The sequence below is a fragment of the Euprymna scolopes genome, chromosome 30, assembly GCF_053919585.1.
Source record: "Euprymna scolopes isolate OS-2025 chromosome 30, ASM5391958v1, whole genome shotgun sequence".
NCBI lineage: Eukaryota > Metazoa > Mollusca > Cephalopoda > Sepiida > Sepiolidae > Euprymna > Euprymna scolopes.
The window spans coordinates 66,457,977-66,477,833 of NC_136511.1; the positions used below are offsets into that span (position 1 = coordinate 66,457,977).

A 19,857-nucleotide genomic window follows, 5' to 3' on the forward strand; every position below is an offset into this window, starting at 1 on the left:
ACTGAAATATTAATTTTATTATTTCGAAATTATTATTTAACATGCGAAAAGTGGGGTGTTTTGCAACTATTCTTTATTACAACTATACTATATATTATTACAACTATACTATATAATTTAACCCGTTTACAACCATAAGAACCATTGTAGTAAAGCTAAGACTACTATTACTACTACTACGCTCTATCCGTCCCTTTTCTTTCCTTCCTTCCTTCTTTTTTATATTTTGTTTACATTTCTAGATACAAAATAGTTGTGTGAGAACGGTGAATTTCTTGACGCCTTTACTAATCTGTTTCAATATTAGTTTTATTTTATTTTATTTATTTAGGTTTTACTTTTTTGCTTCAAGTTTTATTAATTATTTTTTTTTAGATTTTAAGTTTCTATAACTTGGTTGAAGGATTCCAATATGGGTTTTTCATTCTTATATTTCTCATCGGAAGGTTCATGTGCGTTTTTGCTGCTAAATGACTTTTGTCAGCGTTCGATTCGTAGGAAAATCATGTTTCATTTTTGATTTTTGAGCGATTATTCGGAAAAATAGGTAACTTTACACGAATAGGGAGGATTTTTTTCCTGTTTCAGTGATCCGTCCGAATTCCATTAATCCGGAATAATCAATGCAATCATAAAACGTATTGTTTTACTGTGTACGTTTTCAGCGTCTTAATTGTTCTTTTTTAAAATTGTTTATTTGGATAATTTAAATCATCCAAATAAACAATTGTTAATACTGTCTGCTTTTTTTTTTCATCGTTCATTTCTGTATTACGTTTAAGTTATTTTAACGCATTTTTTTTTACAAATAATCTACTTTTATCCGTTGACAGCCATAAAATAAATTATGTTCTCATTGTAAAAAAAGATATATCAAAATTTGAATTTAACTATAATAAGTATTATGGTATCTGTTCAGTGCACATTTACCTATAAGTATGGCCAACCACTTATATTTCAGTAACTGTAAATTTTATATCGGATATCTACACAGCTACGCGGATTACCCAATATATAGCTTGGACATTATTACCAAACGGATGTATAGAACGTATAACATGGATTTTACCAAGCAAGCTGGATCTAAAAAAACATTCATATCCTTTTTATACAAATCCTCCTTCTGTCAGGACTTCTGATAAATGCATTATTTCCACTTTGACTTTCCATGTCTCACTGACTTTAGCAAATAGGCTGCATAGCTTTATAACTATTTGCTAATATTTTCTCTCCTCTGATGAGATGCTAGACATCGAAACCCTATAGGTTAGGGAGATTAATTTTCTAAAGCATTCTTTGTCTTGCTTAGAATAATAAAAATTCTTTGATATGAAACTCAACCACTTCATTTCATTTCAATGAGAGTTTTTTTTAAATTCATTGAATTACAAATTAATTTATTTGCTCTATCTTACATATCGAGCAATTCCTGTTTAGATGGGATAACTTATAGAATATTACTGCCAGTAATATTTTGTAAACCTACAATCTCACGTTTCCATAACAACTGATTGCTAAATAAAAACTATTCTGAAGTATATATATATATATATATATATATATATATATATATATATATATATATATATATATATATATATATATATATGATAACTCAAAAAAGATAAGAAGTAAAGTTAAACAGAAATTTATTACATTATCAATTCCATAAGGGTTAAAGAAAGAGGAAAATAAAGGGGGAACCTCTTTAAACCATGGCATTTTGAAGCCAAATGCTTTTCCTTAGAAGAGGAGAAAAAGTCAGTATTATAGAAAAATAAGGGTAAAAAGACAATATCAACTTGAAATACATTTTAATTAGAAATAGAAGAATGGAAAAAATTTGGGTGGAGGCTGATATGATGAAGAAAAAGAAAGCTTACATAAAAAAAATTAAGTAAAATATAAAAGGAAAGCAAAAAATATATATAATTTGCTTTCATGTTAATTTTATATATATATATATATATATATATATATATATATATATATATATATACTAGCATTGGTGCCTGGCGTTGCCCGGGTGTTTGGAGGCGTATGTTGAGCAAAAAAAAAGTGGTAGTAGGAAGGAAGGCTCGAACCCGTACCACGAAGGAGGAAAAGAACGAGAAAAACACGTGACATCTTTGCTGTTACGACCACTGCCAAACCGGAAGTGACATAGGTTTGAATTAAGGCTAGACAATCGAAATAATGGGATGACTTTCGAAAATATCGCTGAAAAAATTGACCCCTTCCTGTAGAAACGTGCCCAGCTGAGGGTGAAGAAATATATGTTTTAGCCAATTTTTCGGTATTTGTCATCTGAAAGGGTCGCGCGTCAAAACGATACTTATCTTGTGAAAATCCGTCGCCTCTGTCGAAAGTTTAGGCAGACATACAAACATACATACATACATTTATATATTGGTAGCTACAAACTTTCGACCAAAACCGATTAAAAAGCTTGCCCTAACTCTGAATACCCTTTATGTAAAATTTCCAATGTTTAGACCAGAAATTGTCTGAGTAATTTAGTAGAGACCGCAGAGGTCAAAGTTTTTAAAACTTTGACCCTATTATGATCCCTTAACATTTATTGTTTTTGGCCCAAATCAAGTTATAAAGGTAGATCCATATCCAAGGAACTATATCTAAAATTTCAATTGTTTATACCCAAATTTGGCGGAGGAGTTCGGTAGAGTTCTCAAAGGTCAAATCGTTAAACTTTGACTCTTAACTGGGGAGGGGGGAGACGAACGCTGACGTGTGTAAAGAAGAACCCACACAAGCAGATTTCACTTCCACCTGCTGCAGGACCTCTGGGGAAAGTGAAATAAAAAACTATAAAACACATTCATCGTCTTGGAGTGATAAATCTTCGTCAAACAGGTATCAAGTCTCCCTCCAGGATGAGAAATTTCCAGATGGTCCGTTTTGAAGAAGCAGAGGTAGGTTCAGAAATTACATGTCACACACACGATTCCCTTTATGATAATCAAACACACAACCATTTATATTAGAGACAATCATACGTACACGGAATCTTATTTGATGTTATACACCAAAACGTAAAAAGTGCCCCTCAAGGATAACCTCGATGATAACGAATATATAACACGTCATCTGAGATAAACTTTTGGTTCTTGACAAGCAATTGTTCGAAGCATAAGCATGTTCAGTGTAGCGGCTATGTAATATTTTTCTATATAAATAAAAATATTTTATGCGCTAGCTGTATATATCCGGTGCAGTGAAGTCAGTTTAGTTTTCATTTTTTATTTATTTTCATATATTTATATTTAAGTTTCACGACACTTATATTCTTCAATTTTGTTAAAAAATACTGTCTATGCGTTATTTTAAAATAGTTACTTACTGTTATCACAAAATAATTTTGAGACATTTGTATTATATATATATAGGTATTTCAGACGATATCAAGACATCGTTAAACTCACTACTCGTTCAAGCAGCCGCCAATAGCGTAATGGTTAGGAGCCTTGACTGCCGTACAAACGGTCGGGTTTCAATCCTGGCTTGAGGTAGTTGCCTGTCTAGCCGCACTGATGAGCTGTGAAACAGCGAAACAGTACTGTATGTGGATGACTATATATATATATATATATATATATATATATATATATATATATATATATAAAGAAACAACACAATTTTGTGTAATTTAAGCAAAGTAGACTTTGATAAACTGGATTGGAATTGGACGATAACAAGTTCAATATTTATTGAATTCTTCAACAATATTCAACCATGGCGTCTTCTGCGATGAAGAACTTCCATTATTTACATTCTCCTTATCATCGATGTTGGTATGTCTATTTCCACTAAGTTCCGCCTGATGGCCCTTCCGAACTTCTTGGAAAGTAATTTAGATTTTTTTTTTCGTTGATAGGTTGAATGTATATATATATATATATATATATATATATATATATATATATGTGTGTGTGTGTGTGTGTGTGTGTGTGTGTGTGTGTGTCGATTATTTGCGTATGTTAATGTTTCTGCGGTTTCATGAAAAAATTATCGATTATTGAGTTTAATAGTCAGTGCTTACTGCTTAGATATCTTATCAGATGAACGTTATTGAAAAACCAAGATAAAAAAAAACTAGAAAGTTGGGTTTTATGTACAGTGGGATGCACTATTATACTTAGGCAAGTTTATTCTCTGGGTTCTGGTTGTTTAAATGGATGCTTTAAAAAAGAATTATGAGCACAAAACAACTTTAATTAAAACAACTACATAAAAGTTAATGTGGGCTGAAATGTTACCAAAGGTAAAATAAGTTGCTCTAAAGCACTTGAAAGAATAAGGTACTACGATCCACTTCACAAAAGCATGATTCTCTTATGTAACAGGAGTGCCTAATGGAAATATGATCCTCTTTTTTGTATAACAGTAGTTATTGATGAAAATAGAACACTCTTACATAATAAGAATGTTTCATAGAAATATGATCCTTTTTTAATGTAAATATGACCTTCACCTTATTTAATAAACGTCTTGTGTGAATAAACTGTGGTCTGAAATACTACCAAAGGCAAAATTAGTTGCTCTTCTGTAATTAAACATTTAAAAATATTTAGTAGCAATAGTAACCTTCTATCATATCTGAAAGCGACACAATGTTCAATGAGCAAGATCGGAGATGTGCCGCTGTACAACACATGCTCTCTACCGATCCAAGTTATGACAACAGGATCTTTCTATCTCCCTACATCCTCTTTTCTCACAGAAGAGACGTTGTGACTGTCTCTGGTCTATCGTTACTTTTATGGTAGATGTTCGACTGAGCTTCAATCATCATCATCATCATCATCATCATCATCATCATCATCATCATCATCAGTTTAATGCCTATTTTACATGTTGTTTGATGGCAAAAGATTATTTCTTTACAATAAAAATACCAGCACCATCTGTTCCTTTCCAATTCCAATCCACACCTTGATTCTTTCGCACAATCATTCTGAAATATTTACTTCTCCGTCATATTTCTTGGACACTACGTAAGTCAATGTGTCTTCTCTATGAAAATTCAATAATCGTACGTCCAAATAGCATGATATTAATGCAGGTGTGTCTTAGGGGTCAATCTTTGGATCCCTATTATTCCCAATATTCATAAACGATCTTTCTGATAAAATTGTGTCCGAAATGGGTATATTTGTTGATGACACCATGCTCTGTAACAGGCCCGAGGAAAATGCAATGTACACATATCAAAGACAAGAGAATTGGGACGAGAATGATTTGTAACTTTTTCATACTACTAAGATTAAACTTCTTTCCTTTAACAATAACAAGAAACCTTCTTAACCACCGATTGCCATGACTAATACCCTTCTATTTGGAAGCTCATCGTTCAAACTCATATACTTAACTTCCATAGGAAATATGAACTCGAACAAATACATTGAAGATATTGACAAAGTTGTTGCAAAGAGGTTAACTCCCTTTACCGTGCTAGAAAACTACTCACACCTGACTATCCTGTATCTACATAGCCATCATTATCACACTTGGATTAATGTATATGCCATTACTCTCTCTCTCTCTCCGACTCTCTCTCTCTCTCTCTCTCTCTCTCTCCTTCTTTCTCTCATGGTCCAACTCTCCAATCGATGCAATTTTGCATCCCTGTGTCTGTTTTACAGGTACTTTAATGAAATGTGCTCTGATGAACTCGCAGCACTTATACCCCTTCAGTGTAAATTTACTTTGTGTTGGAGATGCACCCCTATTACCAGGAATAATGAACTATTCCATGACGTCATTTCCGTCCATAATGTCACTTCCAAGGAACTGTTATGTAGTAGATCGAACACAAGAAAGTATTTGTAAATTATTTATCTGTCTCTCGATCTATCTATTTACCTATGTTTATTATCGATATATCCCTTGATCTAGTTACTTATCTATTACTCTATCTATCCATCTCGATCTATCTATCTATCTATCTATCTATCTATCTATCTATCTATCTATCTAACTGGGGAGATAGACAAAAGATGGATGTGAGGAATGTTGATAAAGATTGTCAAAGTATACTAAAGTCATATCATAGACAAGTCACCGGAAGCATCTGACCAGTTGACGGAAGTACGTGTATGTTACCACGTGATCAGGTTAGCTGGAGATCACATTGGAGTTGGAATTTGGATGTTAAGCAAGGCAGATGGTTTAACAGGTCGTCCCTCCACTTTACACACCCGCATATGAACATTTAGACGATCATAGCACTGGAACATAAACAGACAGTAACAAACTAACGTAGGGTTCAAATAGTGAAGAACCACCATAGACATTTAGTAACATGTACACACATTTCGATGAACCCTTCGTCACAAGTACATATCTCTGTATGGTGATATGGTTCACCATTATAATACAGAACGTGAAGTGGTTTACGAGAGAGCCAGAGACAGACACACAAAGCGGATAGTCGTTCACAACTAGTCCTGCCATGAGCAAAGCTATTATTCAAGTGTTGTGTTATTATATCTAATAAGGGGGAACGTCTTAATTAGGGGGACGTCGTGTGATCGTCTAGTTGTTCAATCTATTCATTCATATGCCCATGTGTGTGTGTGTGTGTGGTACATGTATTTTTGGACATACCTTCTGCGTCGTGGATGTTGGTCTATCTGGAATCATCTCGTCTCTTGGATGAAGATTCATTTCACTCCAAGACAGGGAATTGGTTTTATAGTTTTTATTCACTTTTCCAGATATCTTGCAGAAGGATGGAAAGTGAATCTCTGGCTTGCGTGGTTTACTCTTGGTCTCATTTCTACACACGTCTGCGCCCCCCCCCAGTGAAGGGGAGGAGATGACTGTTAAGCCGTCCGTCGCCTTCTAAGTCCAAACCAAATCTCGTCGATTCAGCTAACCTGATCACGTGACTCATCACACGCAATCTGATCAGCTGACCCTCGCTTCCGGTCAACGTGTCCACAATATAATTTACACCCTCTCTCTCTCTCTCTTTTTCTCTCTCTCTCTCTCGATCCATTCTCTAACATTCGTTAATATATATTTATTTAATTATTACTGTGTTATTCTCATCATTTATTCAACCACTAACACCACAACGCCTGGATGACGTTGCTTAAATAGAGGTAAAATTCTTGATGATTTGTCTACCAAGGCTAAAGAGTGTTCCGTCTGCTAATAAGAAATATCAAACAAGCTTCCTTCTTTGCATATTTTTAAGCATGTGGCCATACAACAGTTTCCCACTTTTTTTTACATAGTCTTTTGCAATGTTATTGTATTCTGCAAGATTTTTCAAGCTGCACTGGTTGGGCAGTAAAGGGCAATCAAAATAGAGTTGTATCGTATCATCCTCCCAACTACATTCACAAACAGTTGGGTCAGTTTTCTACCCCCATTTGGTCATAGAGATTTTTAGTTGCTCCATTACTATTATCAAGCGGTTAGATACTTCTCACTGAAGCAAGGATGTTTCTGAACTAGGAGAGAGAGACTTGGAAGGGGAAATTACTGTGCCAGTATGAAGAGGGTGGAGGCATTTGCTAGCTGTCTGGTCCACAGCTCTAATCTAGTTCTTTCTTGATATGTTATTAACAGTTCGACATGGCTGAGAAATTTTCTCCTTGATTTCAGTCATTGAAGGAGATAGTATATATAACCGATAGCTTTTTAATGTCTACTTGGCTGGCAACCAACTTCCCGCCTCATACCTGGAGAGGGAATGCCAGTGAGGAAATGAGAGTAAAAGCATGAGAATGAAATAAAAATATGACATGTCTTGTTTGGAGTGAATTTAAGTAAGACAAAAGGCCAATCAAGATTAGTAGCAACACATTTTACTGTTTCCCTGTCTTTGTTTTTATGTAGTTTGTTCTGATTGCATTGTTTTGTGTGAATGTCAATACTGATTTCATTTCTCTGTTGTAATGTTCTTTCCATAGCCATTCCAATTTTTTTTTTTTTTTCATAATTTCTTTGTTTAGTCCATTTCTTTCTTATCTTGTTTTTCTTGCTTCTTTGTATGCCTTGGTCATGCTTTTGTGGTAATTAAAAATTTTTTAGAAAAGATCATTGAAAACTCTCCAATTGCAACATCCTGTAATCTCATAATGGATCAAATTTTAGATCCATATCTGTGTATCTCAGTAATAACCACACATTTGTTCAAAATTTCAAAGTTATTTTAAAGCCGTAATTAATTTCATTTCAAAAATTGCTTTGCCGTGATTTTAGTCTTTTGAATTGCTAGAATCCAAGAACAATATTTGTGAGCAATTAAAAAAAAAATAATTAAATCTGATCAATTGAATTGGAATTGGGTGGTAAAAATATCAGTGTTTATTTTTTTATTTTTTCAGCAAGATTCAAATATGGCGCCTTCGCTTGTTTAAATGACATTAATCTTTTGAAAATGCTCAATTAAAAATCTTCAAAAATATGAACCAATCCTTGCAAAGTACGGTGTGTTTAAAAAATTGATTAAAGAATGGGTTTATTCCTTTTTTGTTTTTATTTTTAGACTAATAAGTAGGGCTATGAGAACAGAATATTCTTTTCATTGTTTTGACTCTCGAGTATATACCCGACACAGTTAGGCACACTTAATCCTGGTGAACCAAGTGCAAAAGAGATTCAGACAATTGCACTTAAGGGAACAACGAGGATACTAAAAAGAGCTCTCGGTTGGTTTCAATAAAAAAGCGGGGCAATGTTGGTAGCTGGTTTGGCTGCCCCATACCCAGCATTACAATCTTCAAAGGAAGAAAAAAAGATATAAAAGCATATAAGATATCAACTGATATCCAGAGGAGAGTCTAAGCAATGAAAAGAATATGCTGTTGTCCTAGCCCTACTAATAAGTCACCATCGATCAAGTGTTAGATATTAGCAGGGTAACACTGAACGTATTTCTAGTCAACGATTGTTACAATCGTTATAATATTTGTAAAAATAGAATGTTCTTATAGCAAAATAAATATTTACAGAGGAAATTGTTTATGTTAAGACGTTTAATACATTAAGGAATGTAAAATATAAAAAATAATTTAAAAATAGGTTGACCTCTAGAGTCTGACGTCACAATCACGTATAGAGTCTAACGTCACAATCACGTTGACACACCGAGCCTCGCCAGATCACCGAAATTGAGCAACGTTGAGCCTAGCCAGTACCAGATGGCTGACTATTTGGGAACGCGAGGCGCTGTACGTATTGGGAAACTGGCGCTGTCTATCCTTCTCTCGAGGGTAGATGAGCCTCTCTTAAGCCGTGATAGGCAATCCATCTAGTGATTGCATCACAATAAAAAAATACCATTGATAGCCTTGGCGAAACATCAATTATTTCCAGCCTTTAGAAAAACGTGAAAGATTCTGCGAAATTTGTTCACGTTTCACCTGCGCCTACTGGCATTGGATGAAAGAAACAACAACAACATAGGGTCTGATGTAGTCTTACGTAGAGGTCATTTTAAAGTGACGTGTGACTTAGGTAGAGTTTGGAAAAAACACATATGATTTGATCAGTCAAGAATTTTGAGTGAGAGAGAGTGGATGGAGTCGGACAGTGATGGCCCCTGGCAGAGGGGATCAGAATGCGTTAGTCTAGGACCAGCGGCAGCTTTCCTATGGGTAAACATTGGTAATAAAAGTTGTTAGAAGGGACATTTGGGATGAATCTTCTTTGCAGCTTTTCCCAAGGACCCGTTAAACAAGATGAGGGACATCATCATCATCATCATCATCATCATCATCATCATCATCATCATCATCATCATCATCAGGACAGGCTCCTTGCCCAGACCAATGTGATTCTTCCTCTCCAGAAATTCCTGTCTTCCATCAGCTGTCTCAGATCTTCATGTTCACAGTTGGCGTCGTGTGCTATTTGCTAGATGTATGTAGATCTAGGTCGTCCTTTGCTTGCACGTCCGTGTCGTGGAGTCTATAACAATACACCACTCACCAATTCATGCTTGCTCCTTAGACAGTGACTGGCAAATAGTAGGTGTCTGTCCCTGATGGTATTAGATATGGCAGGTAGGTTGCCATAAAGTTGCTGTTTCGTGGGATGATTTTGCCAAGATATAATTCATACTGTTTGTAGCATACGGGTGTATGTGCCGACTAGTTTTCTTTTCAATCTTTTGGTGAGTGTCGAGGCTGTAGCACCGTAAACAAGGACATACTCTACCACTGCAATGAAGAACTGCCTTTTCAGTTTGTTAGTTAGCCATTGAAGTCCATACTGAACCGGGGATGAACCAGGTATATTTCTTTGATTAGCCTAATGTTACAACATTAAAGAACTGTTATTTGTCCCTTTCGTTACATGTCCATTGTTAAAATGTATTGTTTAAATGTAAAATGTATCGATTGCCGTAAGTTTTATACGACGATGATACACTAGTTAGACTCACATACATAATATACACTCCTCTGTGTCATACAGAATCACCCGACAGTACAACATAAGACTAAAAGCCACTCGAGGATAGGGATTAATAAGATGAATGGATTGTTAGTTCAATGGTGAAGAATATTATGAGAGGATTAGAAATTATGAAATGAACAGATTTTGATTACTCATGGAGACGGTTTATAACAAGTATTTGTTTACATTAAACTTAAAGACAATCGTGTAGTAGTCTGAAGGAAAGCAGTCTAGTGGCAACTTGTACCACAAATGGAATTTTTTTTTCCTAGGAAGTTACCGCTTATAAAGACCCAATGGCCACTCAATGGTAAACGTTAATTAGTGTCAACTGGCTGGTTAGACAACAGCGTGATAGTCCCTAGTGGTGGAAAGTGGGTAGAATTTGTTTATTCAATAAGAATTTGTTTATGTTAGACTTGAAAATGACCATGTTATAGTTACTTGGGAAGCAGAACCAGGATATTTTGTTGGAAAGAAGGTATGTTAATTGAATTTCGCCTGACGCGTACACACTGAAATAAAAAAGAACATTTTTCTTTGTTGTAGTAGAATGACGAGTTATTACTGGGAATGTTTTATAAAAAGGAGCCAGTTACTGAAGCTCAGCCGAAAACCTTCCATGGAAATAATGATAGAGTAGAGAAAGGCTAGCTACCTAAGGAGAATAGAAAGTAAATCTTCGGTTTACTTTTGGCAATCTTGTAACTCGCTTCTCTTATTTTGTTCTTTTAGTCCTCACATTCCAAGATTGATGTTTCTGACAAACGAGGGAGAATTGCTGTTTTCTGGGTTAGAATCTATTTAACTCTTATTGCTAGTTTTTGATATTGAAGTAGTATTTTTTTTTCTTACATCAAGTGACTTTATAGCTTGTCTGGAGCGATTTCCATTAACAACAAAAAAAGCTGTAAGGAATAGAAGAGCTCTTCCTCCACTAGATTACAAAGTCAATTTTGTACTGTGAATGGCAGTTCCTCCCCAAATATGGTAACAGTACTCCATTTTAAAGCGTAATTTGGTGCAAATCTCATCAAGTGTTTTTTTTTTACATAGGGGTCACCACTTATCAAGGCCTGGGAGCCACTCGGGGATAAGGGTTTTTGCAGCTATAAGCATTTGTTATTATTATTATCTTTTATTAATTCTACTCTAAAAGCATGTGAGCCATTATCAGCGATTTCTCAATCACGGTAACACGTGATGTTGCCTGAAGCCTGAAGGACAAAATAAGGGAAGCAAGAGTCTCGAAGCTGCTGAATATAAACCCAAGGTCAACTTTCTACTCTTTAAGTAGTAATAGTAGAATTAAAAAAAAAACAATAGTTGTTGTTAACGATTATTTTATTTTGCTGTAGCCGCAGCAGTAAAGATATAACAGTGCCTCAGTGGTGAACGACACGGACTGACAACCTGGGTGTGCCAAGTTCGCATCCGGTTCGGATGTAGGCAACCTTCATGTGGTCCCTCCCGTAAGTATCCGATATCTTTCTTGAAAAGAATTCTTAATAAAAAATGAATGCCAACAAAATCATCATGGATGATGCTAAACAACAACAGCAATAGTAGTAGTAAGAGTAATAGTAGTAATAGTAGTAATAGTAATAGTAGTAGTAATAGTAGTAATAGTAGTAGTAATAATAATAGTAATAATAATAGTAATAGTAATAGTAGTAGTAATAGTAGTATTAGTAATAGTAATAGTAGTAGTAATAGTAATAGTAGTAATAGTAATAGTAGTAGTAATAGTAGTAGTAGTAATAATTATAGCAATATTAGTAAATAGTAGTAATAATAATAGCAATAGTAATAGTACTAATAGTAATAATAGTAGTAATAATAGTAATAATAGTAGTAATAATAGTAATAATAGTAATATTAGCAATAATAGTGGTAGTAGTAATAGTAGTAGTAATAGCAGTAGTAGTAATAGCAATAGTAATATTAGTAGTAGCAATAGTAGTAGTAATAGTATTAATAGTTATAGTATTAATAGTAATAGTAGTAATAATAATAGTAGTAGTAATAGTAACAGTAGTAATAGTAGTAGTAATGTTACAAGAAAGGTCTCCCTTTTCTTGTAAGCAAGAAAAACATTAGATAAGTAAAAATGAAATTAGATAGACTGAGATTCGAACCTCGTAAGCAAGTTTCAGGAATAGATTCAGAAAATGGAATTTTTGCATTGTTCAGTTTTCACATAAAATAGTTTAGATATGTTGTTTGAAAAGGAATTTAATTATTCAATTCTTTTTATGAAAACTGAATTAAAATAAGGTCAGTTAGAAGAACGAACAATAGCAAATTTAAATATGTTAAAATATTAGTTAGGTCGAAAAATAGGTTAGAGAAAATTCATTGTTTACAAAAGTGGTTTGGAAACGTGCTAAACAACGTATGTTAAGGCCACGTGAGTTCTCCACGAGGTCCAGCGCGTTTTGGACATGCGTATGACGTCATGGCAGAAATGAATTCTCAATATAAGAACTGATAACCCTCCTCTCGTCTATATATGTTATAAGAAGAAACACTCGTAAAACGTATAAACGTATCCCTCACCCTCTGTGAAACAGAACTGTGGAACTTTATAAATGCCGTTCTCCCTCTCTCTTCTATCTCTCCCTCATCAAATTGTATATATACCCATTCTCACTAATATGGACCCCTATCTAACAGTAGTAGTAGTAGTAGTAGTAGTAGTAGTAGTAGTAGTAGCAGCAGCTTATTTTATTTTACTGTAAAATTCAACCATGGCATCTTCGATTTTTAATGAAATTAAACATTTGAAGAGCTATAATGCTGAAAATAAATCGATCACCAAAGAAAATTTTAATCTTTTCCAACTGAATTTCTTTAATGGAACAGCACCAAGAAATCCCTAAAAAATTAAATAATGAGAACGACAAAGATTGTATGGCAAAGAGATGCTAACCGAAAATGTAGAGATGTGCATGCCTAGTTGCATGCAATGGCAACTCTATAGGGGGAGGGACAAGTGCATTTTAGGTAGGCCGCTGGAATGCTTTCACTTTCTAAACACTTTAATAGCCTTTAATCTAGGGGTGTAGCCAACATAATCATTGGCAATCTTTGAGGAATGAAACTGTTCAAAGATAATTGATCCGTAGTTTTGCAGCGACAATAAAAAATGAATTTTCATTTTCATGCGACAGAATAAATTAATTCCGTATTATATGAATCATTCTGTTCCCAGCCTGAGTGTTATTTTTAGAACGCTTCAGCCGGTGTAACCTCCGATCTTCTTCTGGTGCATCTTATCATACTAGAGAATCTTTCTGTTAAACTCGAGAATCTGCACTGAATTTTGAATGGAAGCCTTTATTTAACCCACGGGAGTAGAATGCTCTCGGATCGTCAGCCATAACCAAATAGAAGTTTAAGTGATTTACAATTGCATTCACAGTGTTACCAGCACTGAGGTTTGAACCTTAAACCTCCAGAAGAGTATCACTTACAACTGATTTCATCTAGTACTTTATCTATTAGCCCACGGGTCTTTGTGGCGAGTTCTAGTATTAATTTTGGGAGACTTAAACCGATTCTTAGTATTAGATATACAATTTACTACTTATCACTATGGATGACGACTTATTGCTATATATTTATGATATAAAGCTGTATGTGTGTGTGTGTATGTGTGTGTGTGTATGTGTGTGTGTGTGTGTGTATGTGGTCACGAATAGGCTCCTGTATGGTTGACTATTTTAAAAAACTGATTCTCTTCTTCTTCTTCTTGCTCGTCCATCGAAATCGACGATGACCAAGGTATCAATCAATTCGGCGTCAGGGGTTTGTGGGTCCTGAGATGGCTGATGAGGCCAATCAGTGCTCGGCAGACTCTTCCACACTCTGGACACGTGAAGGCGGTATCGGCAGGCTGTGAACCGGCAGCTCTCTCCTTCCTCCTCTTGCGCTTCTGCTGGTCGTGTGTCATGCGTTGATTCTCTGCCCTGTCGGCTCCTAGGCTGATGACGCAACGCCAGGCCGAACGTTTAGCAGCGCGACTCTCCCAAGACTGGGGGCTGATGTCAAAGTCTTTTAGGGACGTTCTCAGACAGTTTTTATATCGTTTCTTTTGGCCCCCTGCATTCCGCTTTCCCTGGCTGAGTTCCCCATAGAAAAGTTGTTTGGGGATTCGGCTGTCGTGCATGCGATAGACATGGCCTGCCCACCGGAGCTGGGTTTTGCGGATTATGGTGGTGATGGTATGGAGCCCCGCGCGCTTCAAGACTTCTGTGTCAGGAATTCTGTCTTGCCAGCGGATGTTGAGAAGATTACGGAGGCATCTGAGGTGGAAGCCATTCAACTGTTTTTCATGTCTTTTATATGGTGTCCAAGTTTCGCAGGCGTAGAGTAGGGTTGTCAGGACGACCGCTCGGTATACTTTCAGTTTGGTTGCGAGTGTAATGCCTCTCCTCTTCCACACATTGTCTCTAAGTCTTCCAAATGCACTGCTCGCTGTGGAGATCCTATGGTTAACCTCAATGTCAATGTTGGCGGTGCGGGAGAGGGTGCTGCCAAGGTAGGTGAATTGCTCCACAGCATGGATCTTCTGTCCTTTGACAGTGATGCCGGGTTCATGGTATGCATCTCCTGGGGCGGGTTGGTACATAACTTCTGTCTTCTTTGTACTGATGGTGAGACCAAAGTTGTCACAACTGGTGGAAAATCCGTCCATTTGACGTTGCATCTCTATCTCATTTGGGGCATTAAGGGCACAGTCATCGGCAAAGAGAAGGTCTCTGATGATGGTTTCCCTCACTTTCGTGACTGCCTGCATTCACCTGATGTTAAACAATTCCCCGTCACATGGCAGAACGGTGGTTCATTAAAATTGTGGGGCCTGCGTACACGCCTGGTCCACAAAGTATGGAAATAAAAAATTTAAAAATTAAAAAAAAAAAAACGTTTACAAGTGTTTTTGATATAGATGTACATAATAATACTTTGATAAGTATGTTTTAACTTAAATAGGGATTGTATAATAAAATTGTGGGGTCTGCGTTCGCGCCTGACCTGCATAGAATGGAAATAGGTACAAACTTTAATAAAGACTTTTCATATCTATCTGCGTAAGTATACTTTGATAATTATGTTTGAGTTTGAAGAAATATGGTATAATAAAATTATGGAGTGTTCGTTCGCACCTGACCTCCGTAGAATGGAAATATGTCACAAAGTTTAACAAGGTTTTTAATAATAGATCCACAGAATATTGTGATAAGTGTTTCAGTGTGAACAGGTATGGTATAATAAATTATGGGGTTTATCTATTTTATTTTTACTTTCATAATATTTTGCTTTGGATTTGATATATATATATATATATATATATATATATATATATATATATATATATATATATATATATATACTCGCGGAAAACGTAAAATAAGTGCAGAAAATCTAAGAAAAAAGGGAGGGGTCCATAAAAAAAAGATAAAAGAAAAAACGGTGATTTTTTTATTATAAGAGCGTAAAATATACTCGCGGAAAAACGGTTGGACCCATAAATATGTTTAAAAGAAAAATATAGCAAAAATATTTAGTTTATGCTTGCAAAAAAAACAACAAAAAAAACAAAACAAAAAAAAAAACGTAAAAGCAAAAAAACGTAAATGTTTGAAAATAAACAAGCAACAAAATGTAAATGTTTGCAAAAACAACAAAAAAAACGTAAATATGTTTAAAAAAAACAAACTTAAATATGTTTGCAAACAAACAAAAAAATGTTTAAAATTAAAATATAACAAAAACATTTATTTTTATTTCAAGGTTGCCATTATATACATTTTGTGCTTCCGTAACTGGGTGGACAGACAGTAACGCCACCTAGAGTTAAACGGAGAAAACAGGCTCTCTCTTTCTTCATGATTACCCTTATTTTTGTATTAAATACTAATTCCTATTAATTCTAGACTGGTTATCGAACAGATGCCATAATAATTAGCTCGCTGCACCTTATCATAACAGAGGTCCATAATCAGCCATATCGAGTCAGTAGTTTAAAAAAAGTTGAGCAGACAGACAGATAGACAAACAGACAAAGAGAAATATAATATAGATTATGATTACTAAGCTGTTCAAACGTTTTACAACAAGCAAGCGTTAATGTTTAGTTCCATGAATTTCGATCTGTGTCCACGCTTACATAACAAAGTGTGAATCTGTTTTCAAAAGTTATTGTGTCATTTATTGCCTTCCGTACATTATTTGATTTTATAGTGTATTCTCTTTATGACAGCAAGGAAATGTCTAAATTGAATTGCATAAGAGAAATCGACTGCTGAGTGCTGCTCTGTCAGCTAATTCGTTATTTATTGCAGTTGTCAAAGGAAAAACAATACGAAACAGTGGTTCAAATCTCTGTGATGGCGATGTGCTTGCAATGGAAAAAGGAAGACATAGAAAATGTGTATATTATATCTTTCCTTAGGTTGATAACTGTAGATCAGTATAAAACAATATTAGCGTCACCTATTAAACGGGATACGAACGTAAAATCACAGAGTACAAGAATGAAACATAAACAAATTTAAAGGTCGAATATAACAGTTATTATACACGCATACGAAAAAGGGGAATGAAACAAATTAGAATCAGTCTCTTTTCTCTCTGACAACCTTCTACGGCATAATCACGTTGACGCAACGGTTCCCGCCAGATCACCGAAGTTAAGCAACGTTGAGCCTGGTCATTACTAAAATGGGTGACCAATTTGGGAATTCCAGGTGCTGTATGTAGGAGGACGTCGACACCTCCCTGCAAAAGTTGCAAAAACCTAACGTCGTCATCTCCCCTAACGGAGATATACATGCGACTGGGGTCCGCTTGTGAATTTCATACTCCCATGAAACTTCCTCCTTGGGAGGAAGCCGGTTAAACCCGAATAGGGTTGGTGCTGACTGCACACCCTCTCTGACAACCAAACAGCTTAGACGTCGACATTTACATTTTTCCCAACAGAAAAGACTTGGAAACTTCATATTAAATACTCCATATTTTGTATTATTTTCTTGAGTGTTAGTTTTGCAACGTTTCGGCCGATGTAACCTCTGACCTTCATCAGGTGCATCCTGTCAAACTTGGATATCTACACAGAATTTCATATGGAACCCTTTATTTAATCTATGAGTTTAGCATGCTCTCGTTCCATCAGCCATGACTGGGTAGAAGCAACTTACAACTGAATCGCCAAGTACGTTATCCACTACGCCATTACGGGTATGTGACGTAGTAGATGAAATACTTGCTAAAATGAGTAAATTCGGTGACCAAGAGTCTATGAGGCATGCGGGCACAGTGTTATAATGCATGAAAGTGAATAGTTGAGGATATGTGTTGCATGGAGAGAAATGATATGTGAATGCTATGATGCATGTATAATGTGAACCTTAAAAATAGACTTAGATCTGATGACCTCAGAGGAAGATTAAATTTGAACAATATGGGGCGAAGTGTGTAGAAAAAGAAACTTCGTTTGTTTAATCGCATTGTAAGCATGGATGAGAATTTTGGGGTTTGTACATGTAGAACACTTGGAGTGGTAGGGGAAGGTTAAGCAACATATTGGAGAAAGTATAGATTTGAGAGAAAGAAGGATAAATAAAAGCCTGGCCAGAGGCGGATTAGTTTGGAAATCAATTTCTAAAATTTGTTTAACATATAGCAGCATATAAAACAGACGTTAGCTGATGATGATGATGATGATGATTATGATGATGATGATTTATTGTTGAGCATCATTCATTTATTTCGTTAAATCGACGACGACGATGATGATGATTATGATGACGACCCATTCATTTCGTATAAATCGGATGGCTTTGTTGGCATTCGTTTTCCCAATATATTCCCAGTTAGAATTCTTTCTAGAACGACATTGTGTACTAACGGTAGAGATCACGTGAAGGTTGCCAGCATCTCTTAGTAAAGCTGTTTATGTAGAGCGAATTGGATTCAGACATGGCACATCCAGGTTGTCAGTTCGTCTGGTTAACCACCTAGCCACTATCACTTCCATGATGATGATAATAATGATGATGATGATGCTGCTGCTGATGATGATGATTTGTTGTTGTTGATCATCATTCATTCATTTTGTTAAACCGATGATGATGATGATGATGAAGATGATGATGATGATGATGATGCTTTGTTGTTGTTGAGCATCATTCATTTTGTTAAACCGATGATGATGATGATGATGATTTGTTGTTGTTGAGCATCATTCATTCATTTTGTTAAACCGATGATGATGATGATGATGATGATGATTTGTTGTTGTTGAGCATCATTCATTCATTTTGTTAAACCGATGATGATGATGATGATGATGATGATGATGCTTTGTTGTTGTTGAGCATCATTCATTCATTTTGTTAAACCGATGATGATGATGATGATGATGATTTGTTGTTGTTGAGCATCATTCATTCATTTTGTTAAACCGATGATGATGATGATGATGATGATGATTTGTTGTTGTTGAGCATCATTCATTCATTTTGTTAAACCGATGATGATGATGATGATGATGATGATGATGATGAAGATGATGATGATGATGATGATGATGATGATGATTTGTTGTTGTTGAGCATCATTCATTCATTTTGTTAAACCGATGATGATGATGATGATGATGCTTTGTTGTTGTTGTTCAGCATCATTTATTCATTTCGTATGAATCAGATGGTTTTGTTGGCATTTGTTACCCCTAATATCTCTCTGGTTAAACTTTTTTGAGAACGACATTGGGTACTTACAGTAGGGATCACATGATGGTTGTAAAACTGTTCATGTAGAACGAATTGAAGTCGAACTTGGCACATCCAGTTCGTCTGGTTAACCACCTAGCCACCGTCACCTCCCTGATGATGATGATGATGATGATGATGATGATGATGATGATGATGATGATGAGCAGGAGGAGGAGTTTAGTTGATTCTTTTATTCTATACACTTAATCGTTTTCAAGCTGTTCCCGAGAAAGATGAACCTAATCCATCGAAAAAAATGTATTATTATTATCTTTTTAGAATCTCATGTACAGAGAATTATAAACCGTTCTTATCAGCGATGAAGACGTAAACGTTAGTACTGATTATATAAATTATTTTCAAGGAAGTACAGTTGTGAAATCAGTTAAAAACAATTTACTTCAGTTTACCTGTACATTTACGTTGTATTTATTTACCTAAAAAATATTTAATATGCGGTAGAGGCATTTTAAGCTGTCGGGGTTCAAAGTTTCGAACAAAGTAGCCATTTTCCTCAGCCACTCGTTTACAGTGCGAACCTTACTTCCTGTGACCGAAGAAAATGGCTACTTTGCTCAGAATTGAGATTTACGACAACTTTAAAATCTAACAGTGCGCATATGAGCGCGGTGGATAATAT

General features: G+C 35.4%; 1 pseudogene; it reads left to right on the forward strand.

Moving 5' to 3' along the window:
* Window positions 1–17,079: 17,079 nt before the first annotated feature.
* Window positions 17,080–17,198, forward strand: LOC145254955 (5S ribosomal RNA; annotated as a pseudogene).
* Window positions 17,199–19,857: the final 2,659 nt, after the last annotated feature.